Consider the following 9,033-nt stretch of genomic DNA (forward strand, 5'->3'; position numbering starts at 1 on the left):
TGATCCTGTTAGGGATCCCGAATCAGCAAACAATTGACCTGAAGAACTTGACTGCTGACTGTGCTGTCACCTTCCTCACTGGCTGCACTTCCGGCCACTTTGTGAACTTGTCGATTGCAACGTACAAGTACTCAAAGCCCCCGACAGCTCGGGGGAAGGGGCCGAGGATATCGAGCCCCCAGACCGAAAATGGCCAGGATAAAGGGATCGTCTGGAGAGCTTGAGCTGGCTGGTGTATCTGTTTGGAGTGGAACTGGCACGCTTCACACTTGGTTACTTGTGCAGTTGCATCCTGGAGGGCTGTCGGCCAAAAGAAAACTTCCCGGAAAGCTTTGCCGGCAAGTGCTCTTGCGCCAATGTGGTGACCACATATGCCTCCATGTATCTCTGCCAACAGCTTTTGTCCATCTTCCCGGCGAATACACTTCAATTTCACACCGTCGAGTCTTCTTCTGTACAGTATGCTATCGACAAACTGGTACATACTTGACTGCCGAGCTACTCTTTCCACTTCTTCTTGTTCTTCGGGAAGTTCTCCTTTCTGAAGGAAATGGACAATCTGCTGTGCCCATGCTGGAGCTTGCGGCTCGACAACAAGGACTAAAGGCACATCTGCTGCTGCGGGAACATCCGCTTCTACGGCAAGGACTTGCGGCCCTGCCGGAGCTTGATATTCCCCGGCAAGCTTCCCGGAGCAAAACTTGTCAGGAGCGTCTGCTTCAACGGAACAAACCATAAGGCTTGCCGGAGCAGACTGCCCCTCAGCATCCTTGGTGTTGATTTTGGGGACTTTCTTGGCGGCGGCTTCGGGGAGCTCTGCCGGAAAGTAGTCACCAGAAACCAACTTCCTCTTTTTGCTTTGTCCGGTTGATGGTGTTACGGATGGTTGAGTCAACTGGAGCACAAAGATTCCTGGTTCCACAGGTAACTTTAGTGCGGCGCACTTTGACAAGCCATCAGCAATGTCATTCTGAGCTCTTGGGATATGCTCCATCTGTAGGCCGTCAAAGTGCTCTTCTAGCTTCCTCACTTCATCAACATATGCTTCCATCAACGGACTCTGGTAGTTCTTGTTACTTGGCAGACGACAAGCTGTGAGTCACCCCTGACAATAAGCTTCTTGATCCCAAGGTCTGTTGCAATTCTGAGACCGGCAAGCAATCCTTCATACTCTGCAGTATTGTTGGTTGCTTGTTCCTTGGGAAAGTGCATCTGGACTACATACTTGAGGTGCTCTCCGGTGGGTGCGACAAGCAGCACGCCCGCACCGGCGCCTTGCAGCGAGAAGGCACCATCAAAGTACATTAGCCACTCTTTACTTGCCTCTTTGATGGGGATGCTCGTCTCTGCAATTTCTTCATCTGGGGTTGGCGTCCACTCTGCTATGAACTCTGCCAATGCTCTGCTTTGGATAGTTGAAGTGCTCTCAAACTTGAGGCCAAAGCTTGACAGTTCCAGCGCCCACTCGACAATCCTGCCTGTTGCTTCTGGATTTTGCAGTATCCTCTTCAGTGGAAAGCGAGTGACGACTGTGATCTCATGTGCTTGAAAGTAATGGCGCAGCTTTCTCGAGGCCATGAGAAGGCCGAAAAGCAGTTTCTGCACGCCGGATTACCTTGACCTAGCCCCCTGCAGAAGGGAACTGACAAAGTAAAATGGACGCTGCACCATTCTCTTCCGTATCTTGTCGTGCTCCTGCGCAGATCCATCCTTGTCGAGACCAGAGCTTGTCGGCGAAGCCCCCTGCTTGTCGCTGGATGCATCTGCCATGGTTGCCGGCTCATCATCTGCCTCTCTCTTCGCCACTAACGCAGCACTAACCACTTGATTGGTTGATGCTATATACAGCAGCAACTTCTCTTGCGGCTTAGGTGCGACAAGCGTCGGAGTGGAGGACAGGTATCTCTTCAAGTCCTGCAGCGCAGCCTCCGCTTCCGGAGTCCATTTCATTGGACCTGCCTTTTTCAAAATTTTGAAAAATGGCAGGGCGCGCTCAGCAGATCTAGAGATAAACCTGCTGAGAGCAGCCACGCAACCGGCAAGCCTTCGTACATCCTTGACGCGCTTTGGTGCTTCGATCTGCTCGATGGCTTTGATCTTGTCGGGATTGGCTTCAATTCCCCGCTGAGACACGAAGAACCCGAGAAGCTTGCCGGAAGGGACTCCAAACACGCACTTCTCGGGGTTAAGCTTGAGGTTGATCTTGCGCAGGTTTGCAAATGTTTCGTCTAAATCTTGAATCAAGGTCGCTTTATTCTTGCTCTTGACCACTATGTCATCCATGTAAGCTTCCACATTTCTGTGCATTTGCGGCTCAAAAGCATGGTGGACTACCCTTGCGAATGTTGAACCAGCATTCTTCAAACCGAAAGGCATCCGTACGAAACAGTACGTGCCACACAGGGTGATAAATGTGGTTTTCTCTTCATCTTCTTCTGCCATGAAGATCTGATGGTATCCTGAGTATGCATCAAGAAATGAAAGCAAATCACATCCGGCTGTGGAGTCAACAATCTGGTCAATACGCGGCAAGGGAAATGGGTCTTTGGGACAAGCTTTATTAACATCAGTGAAGTCAATACAAAGTCTCCATTTCTCGTTAGCCTTGCGCACCACAACAGGATTGGCCAACCACGTGGGATGGAGCACTCCTCTTACAAGGCATGCTGCTTCCAACTTCTTGATTTCTTCTGCTATGAATTCTTGGTGCTCCACTGCCTGCTTCCTGATTCTCTGCCTGACGGGCCGCGCATGGGGACAGACGGCAAGGTGGTGCTCAATTACTTTCCTGGGAACACTGGGGATATCAGACGGTTGCCATGCAAACACATCGACATTCGCCCGCAGGAAAGCAACGAGCGCGCTTTCCTATTTGGGGTCAAGAGTGGCGCTGATGGTGAAGGTACCACCAGCGCCATCCTCCTTGGTGGACACCTTCTTGGTCTCAGGTGGATCGGAGGGTAATCTAGGAGAAGTTGAGCTCGCGCCAACGCTTCTGCTAGAGTGGTGGGTGGCGGTGGCGGACGGCGCGAGGAGCGGGACGTGCTCGAACTTCTAACTATGTTAGAAGGAGCAGTATCCCGTCCAGGCGACCGTGCCCCGCTCGTGCCAGCCTGCCGGTGTGCATGCTGGTCTTGAACGTCCCGAGATCCACCAGCTTGATTTTGGCCCAGCGGACGTATGGCGCTGCGAACACCATGATGCTGTTGGTCCCGCGCTTCCTCAGACGGGCGCGGTGCGCGTACGGACGTCGAGGTCTGTGCTGCCTTGTCCTTGGACTTTGCAGCACTGTGAGCACCCTCATCGACGGCTGTTCTTCCACCGGCGTCCACTCCACCACCCGTTTGCTCCAACGGTGGCGGAAACGACGTGGACGGAGCGGCTGCCGCCGAAGTCTTCTTCTTCGGTGGCATGTTGATGAAGGGAATGAAGATCTAGCTCGTGTGAACACCGGATCGGGTTCACACAATCTCGACGCCCCCTACCTGGCGCGCCAAAGATGTCGGGGGAAACTGACCCACGAACACCTATGGGGCCGGCGGACCGGGCCCCTTTCGGTTCGGTGGGGGGCGGAGGTTGCACGAGGAGCAGATCGAGGCGAAGCACACGAGCGGTTTACCCAGCTTCGGAGCTCTCCGGAGAGATAATACTCCTACTGTTGCTTGTCTGGCTATCTTATCTTGTGTTCTTGCTCTCGAGAGAGCGTGGTGTCTTTCTGGTTTACAAATGAGTCGAAGTGATCGAACCTCCGAACCTTCGAACCCCCTCTATGTTGCGCATGGGCCTCCTTTTATATGCTAAAGGGGTCACCGACAGGTGGCAACGCAGAGAAGGGCACAAACGTAAAAAGTGAGGTAGGTGATACAGTTGCTTGTACAGTGCACCCTACCTAACCCTGACGGCAGGGGACAAGGGCATTAAATGCCCGTCTGAGTCGCCCGAACAGTGCAGAAAAGGACCGTTAGGGGCGCCACCGTTCGCCATGATGGCGATCTTGTCAGCTTCGCATGCCACTGCGCACCGCTGGCTGCACAGCCTCCCGCTACGTGCGCCTGGAGAGGCCCCCAGAGCGACACGTTGGTGGATGCGCTGGAGCGTGGGCGCAGAGTGGCCGCCTGCCGCGGCAAGCGCCTTGCCGCTGCTGCTATCTTGTCGGGCCCGGAGGCTTGTCGCTCGCCGGGCTTCGAGGTACCTTGTTTGGTCTTCCCGGCAAGCTCCTCTTGTCGGGGCCTTGTCGCCTTGCCGGAGCGCGTGGCGCGTCGCGGCAAGTTCCTTAGAGTGCCTCGGTTGGCCTTCCCGGCAAGCTCCTCTTGCCGGGGCCTTGTATCCTGAGCTTAAATACTTTGTTCTTGAATGGCTCCAAGGGAACCTTGGAGGGTCTTTGGCGTTCGCCCGGCAAGCCTTTGCCGCGGGATGCTGCAACTGCCCGTGCACAAGTTCGGGGTACTAGGGTACCCCTATTCTAGTACACCGACAGTATCTCTCTGTCAAAAAATATATTTATGTGTAACTAGTTACTCCTGTCTTTCTAGTTCCTTTCGCTGATACGTGGGGCAACCGGCAACGGGGTCCACGTGCCATATGCACAAATTAGAGTGCACAACTTCATGGTAGACACACCCCGGTCGTAGCACCGCAGTAATGCCCAATGAGCCATCAAATCACAACCCCCCCCCTTCCAGCTTTAGCAGTAAGCTGGACGGACGAAGCGGCAAATCCCCTTCTCCCTCGTCTTCTTGTTCAGAGAAAACCCCCTCTCGGTGATTGCATAGGGTTTTCTCATGGAGAACCAGGTACGAATTCTTCATCCATCCCCGATAAATGCAAGTCCCTTGGTCGCAGGTAATCCTAGGATGGCAGTCGCCGCCGTTGATGCATTTTTAATCCTACTGAATCTAGTGTGTTTCATTTGCAGAGCCCAAAGTGCGAGTACCCTACAGGTTTCTGCGCCCACGGCGAGATTCCACACTTGTTCCTTCTCATCCTAACGCAACATTTTGAAACGCGCACAGTATGTTCCTAGAATCCTCTTTTCTATCCGGGAGGGTGGGTTTTTTTTTGAACATGTTGTGTTCTCATATTATTTTTCCTGCAGTGTATTATTTGCTTTGCCAGAACACATGTACTCAAGATGCTCGGCCTTGCCATAACTGAATACACTAGTTTAATGGTCACAGTGAAGACAAGCCATGGATATAAGTTCCGAGTTGGGTTCATGAACCAAGAAGATCGCTGCTTTTTTATGGCCGAACTTGGATAAACTTTCTCAAGTGTTACGGACTGAAAGTTGGCGCATGAATGTTGATGGAAATAGCAGAACCTGGTCTCATCTTCACTGTGATCTTCTACCCCGACGTCGTTCCAATTGTTCATCCATGTTAGTTTTGTATCTGGTTCTTGCTTGTTGCTCGATTACTTCTTAATCCACCTATTCTGTATAACTAATCACAATTTCACTTTAGAAGTAGCAACGAATCTCTCACGAAGATGCTACTTCTAACTAATATTTTCTTATAATTGGTGGCACGTGTAGGTTCTTTCAGAGTTAAGCAGTCTGCTCGTTTGTTACTCTGTAATAACTCGGTTGTTACTAATGGCACTGAAGTTGACTGGATCGACATCCACAAGTTCCTACACTTTATTGATCGTCTTGAGGTCCTTGTGGGGCGTTTCAATGGTGGAAGGCCACATGGGATATGTGTGCCACCGCTACACTCGTTGAACAGGTCCAACTGTGTCGAGAAACTTACGGTAGGAGTTGTTTTCTGTTATATATATTGTTCATAAACTATTGCTTATACACAGTTTTGCAGTTGTGATCTTCTTGAAACAGGAACTGCCGAGTTCTATTGTTTCTATACAGATGCCTGACCATGGTCAGGTCAGGCTTGCGCTTGGTCACAACATGATGTATATGTCGACCTACTCAATTCCCCTTGGAGGTGAAAAGATACCTATTCATGGGTGCTCTCAAATAATGAAGGCCCGTCCATCTTGGAGAATAGGACAGAAGATTATGTTCATACTTTTCCACGGCTCTAAAGCGAATATCCTATTTATTGACCATGTTGCGAGATGAAGCCGCTTTCAGAACGTTGTGGATGCGTGGGGTGGCGCCTGGGCCTTGTCCTGGAGCTTGGCGGCCTCACCCTTGGTTAACTGTAGGCAAAGTAGCACTGTTCGAGGCGTGCTTTGTACGGCTGAACCTGTATAAGTACTCATACTGCTTTCAGCTTTGGTTGTTAAGTGCCCCTGCTGGTTTCAGTTAAGGTTGTTAAGTACTCCTACTGCTTTTACAGTCTGTCGTGTTTGTTCAGTCCTGTCTTCATCCAGCCGCCAAAACCAAACCAGCGCCGGCGGGGCCACCTGCTTCCGCCTCCCACGGCTGGCTGCGCCTCAGCGCACGCATTGCCGCCCCACCGTCTCCTAAATTGTTAACGCCGACGTCCTCCACGCGCTTTGGTGCGCTCGCCGCGGCGCCGCCCTCTCGCGTTGTCAACATGGTCAACAAACAACAGGAATCGGCAGAAGTACGTGGAGAGGATGACAGTAGGGGCCCACCACGTCAGCGTATGGAAAAATAAAATGCTTCCTCCTAGTGTTTTCCTGACATCTGGGACCCACGACATTGTGAGCGTATATAGTCAATAGACAAGAGAACAGCACAAGATCGGCTGACACCTGGGACGTAGCTACTCGAGCAGTATTTTTTTGTTTGGTATTGTTGAGATGGAGAAGGGTTTGAACTGGGCTGTGGCCCGTCTAGCCCAGGCTTATATTTTATGTTCACCATGTGACCAGCCCAGCTATTTTTTCTTTGTGAAAATGAGCCCAGTTTATTTTTTCTGAAGAATACCCAATCCAGGCCTACTTATTTTTCTACGCCCTGATGGGCTGCAACTCTTTCAAGACGCCTGCAAATCTTGAAAGTAATATGAAATGGGTTGCAAATATCAAAACAGATGACAAATTGGCAATTACTTTATAATTTCTGAATTTTATCACATTTTCATATTCCTATTTCACTGGGCATTAACCTAATTTAAATATATCTTCAAAGTACTTTAAGTCTCGCTGGACATTTCGGTATTAAAAATAGTTTGGAACCCACAGAAATATGCGAAATTGGCCCTGGCCAACCAAAAAAACGACTGCAATAAATTGAATAAGAAGTTTCCATGAGCTATATATAAATTATTATATATAGCCCTGGTGCGCTCGATGCGCCGTGGTCAAGGAACGGCTTCCATCGGACGTGGACTGTACGTATAGAGGCTGACAGCTGGGTCCATGGCCGCAGCAAGGAAGTGCCTCCTTATTGCGTGCAAAATAATTATTCCTCCACCTAACAACAGGGACCCACCAGACGGGCCACCGTATTTCGTGAAAAAAATGTTCCCCCCGCTGTCAGGTCGGACCCACCAGAAGTGCCTCCTTATTACGCACAAAAAATGAATACTCCCCCGGCTAGTTGGGACCCACCTTGGTGGGAGGGTGACTTGTGGGCCTACTAAGTTGACGGGGACGAAGGGCTTTGTCAACGTAGTCAATATGAACGATTCTAGCTCCATTGACCGTACGATGTCCATCCAACGGCCGTAGTGCTTCTTCAACCTCTGGTCTTCTTGCTCCAGCCGCCCAAAGCAGCGCCGGTCGTGCCGCATGCTCCTGCCTCCTGTGGCCGGCTATGCTGCCGCGGAGGCCTCACCGCCCCCTACTATTCCCACCGTTGGCCAGGCCCTGCGGCGACGGCAGCCTCACACCGCAGCCAAACCAGTGAACCCTCGTAGTCCTCTCCACGCGCGCGAGCTTCCACTGCCGCGTCTTCCCCGGCTCCCCGTCGTCCCCTTCCTAGGCCTCGCCGTCGTCCACCGCCCTGGTGCTCTCGGTGCGGCATGGTAAATGTGATCAAGGAATGACTTCCATCGGACGTGGACTGTACGTGGAGAGGCTGACAGTTGGGTCCACGGCGGAGCAAGGAAGTGCCTCCTTATTACGTGGAAAATAATGATTCCTTCGCCTGACAGCAGGGACCCACCAGACGGGCCACCGTATTTCGCGAAAAAAACGTTTCCCTCGTGACTGGTGGGACCCACCAGCTACACCTTCCCACGCAAGGAAGTGCGTCCGGGCAAAAAAAACAATTCGCCCCCCTGACTGCTGGGACCCACCAGCTACATCTTCGCACGCAAGGAAGTGCGTCCGGGAAAAAAACCAAAACGATTTGCCCCCCTGACTGCTGGGACCCACCAGCCCCCCGACTGATGGGACCCACTAGCTACATCTTCGCACGCAAGGAGGTGTGTCCGGGCAAAAAAAACGATTCGCCCCCTGACTGCTGGGACCCACCAGCTACATCTTCGCAGGCAAGGAAGTGCCTGACAGTCGGAACCCACCTGGTCGAAGCGTACGTAGCGTTGACATTCTGGTCGCGAACGTGTACGTGCATATATACTGGTGGATGTAGAGGCGCGCACGTGTCGTAGTAGAGGCGTGCATGTGTCGTAGTAGAGGCGCACACGTAGCATGTACACGTACGTACAGCGGCCAGGGTGCAAGAAAGAAAATACGGCCATGTATGTGTACATACGGGCGGGGTCTCGAACGCCTACTCACGCATAGGTACGGCGAGGGCTCGTGTACATGGCTGGGTCGGAATGGAGAAACAGCGTCGTCGTCGTGTTCATGGGTCGGAACGGAATGCGTGGTCGTGTTCATCGGGAGGGCTTGGATGGAAGAGGCGATGGGCTCCTGTTGATTGGGAGGGGTGCGGCGTACCGCACAACGGAGGAAACGGACCTCCTACGGTCGAAACGGGGGTCCTGTTGATCGGGAGGGGTGCGGCGTACCGCAAAACGGAGGAAACGGACCTCCTACGGTCGAAACGGGGATCCTGTTGATCGGGAGGGGTGTGGCGTACCGCAAAATGGAGGAAACGGACCTCCTACGGTCGAAATGGGGGTCCTGTTGATTGGGAGGGGTGTGGCGTACCGCAAAACGGAGGAAACATACTTGTGTTGGAGCGCTACGGTC

Source organism: Triticum aestivum, chromosome 3A (genome assembly GCF_018294505.1).
Source record: "Triticum aestivum cultivar Chinese Spring chromosome 3A, IWGSC CS RefSeq v2.1, whole genome shotgun sequence".
In the NCBI taxonomy this organism is placed as follows: domain Eukaryota; kingdom Viridiplantae; phylum Streptophyta; class Magnoliopsida; order Poales; family Poaceae; genus Triticum; species Triticum aestivum.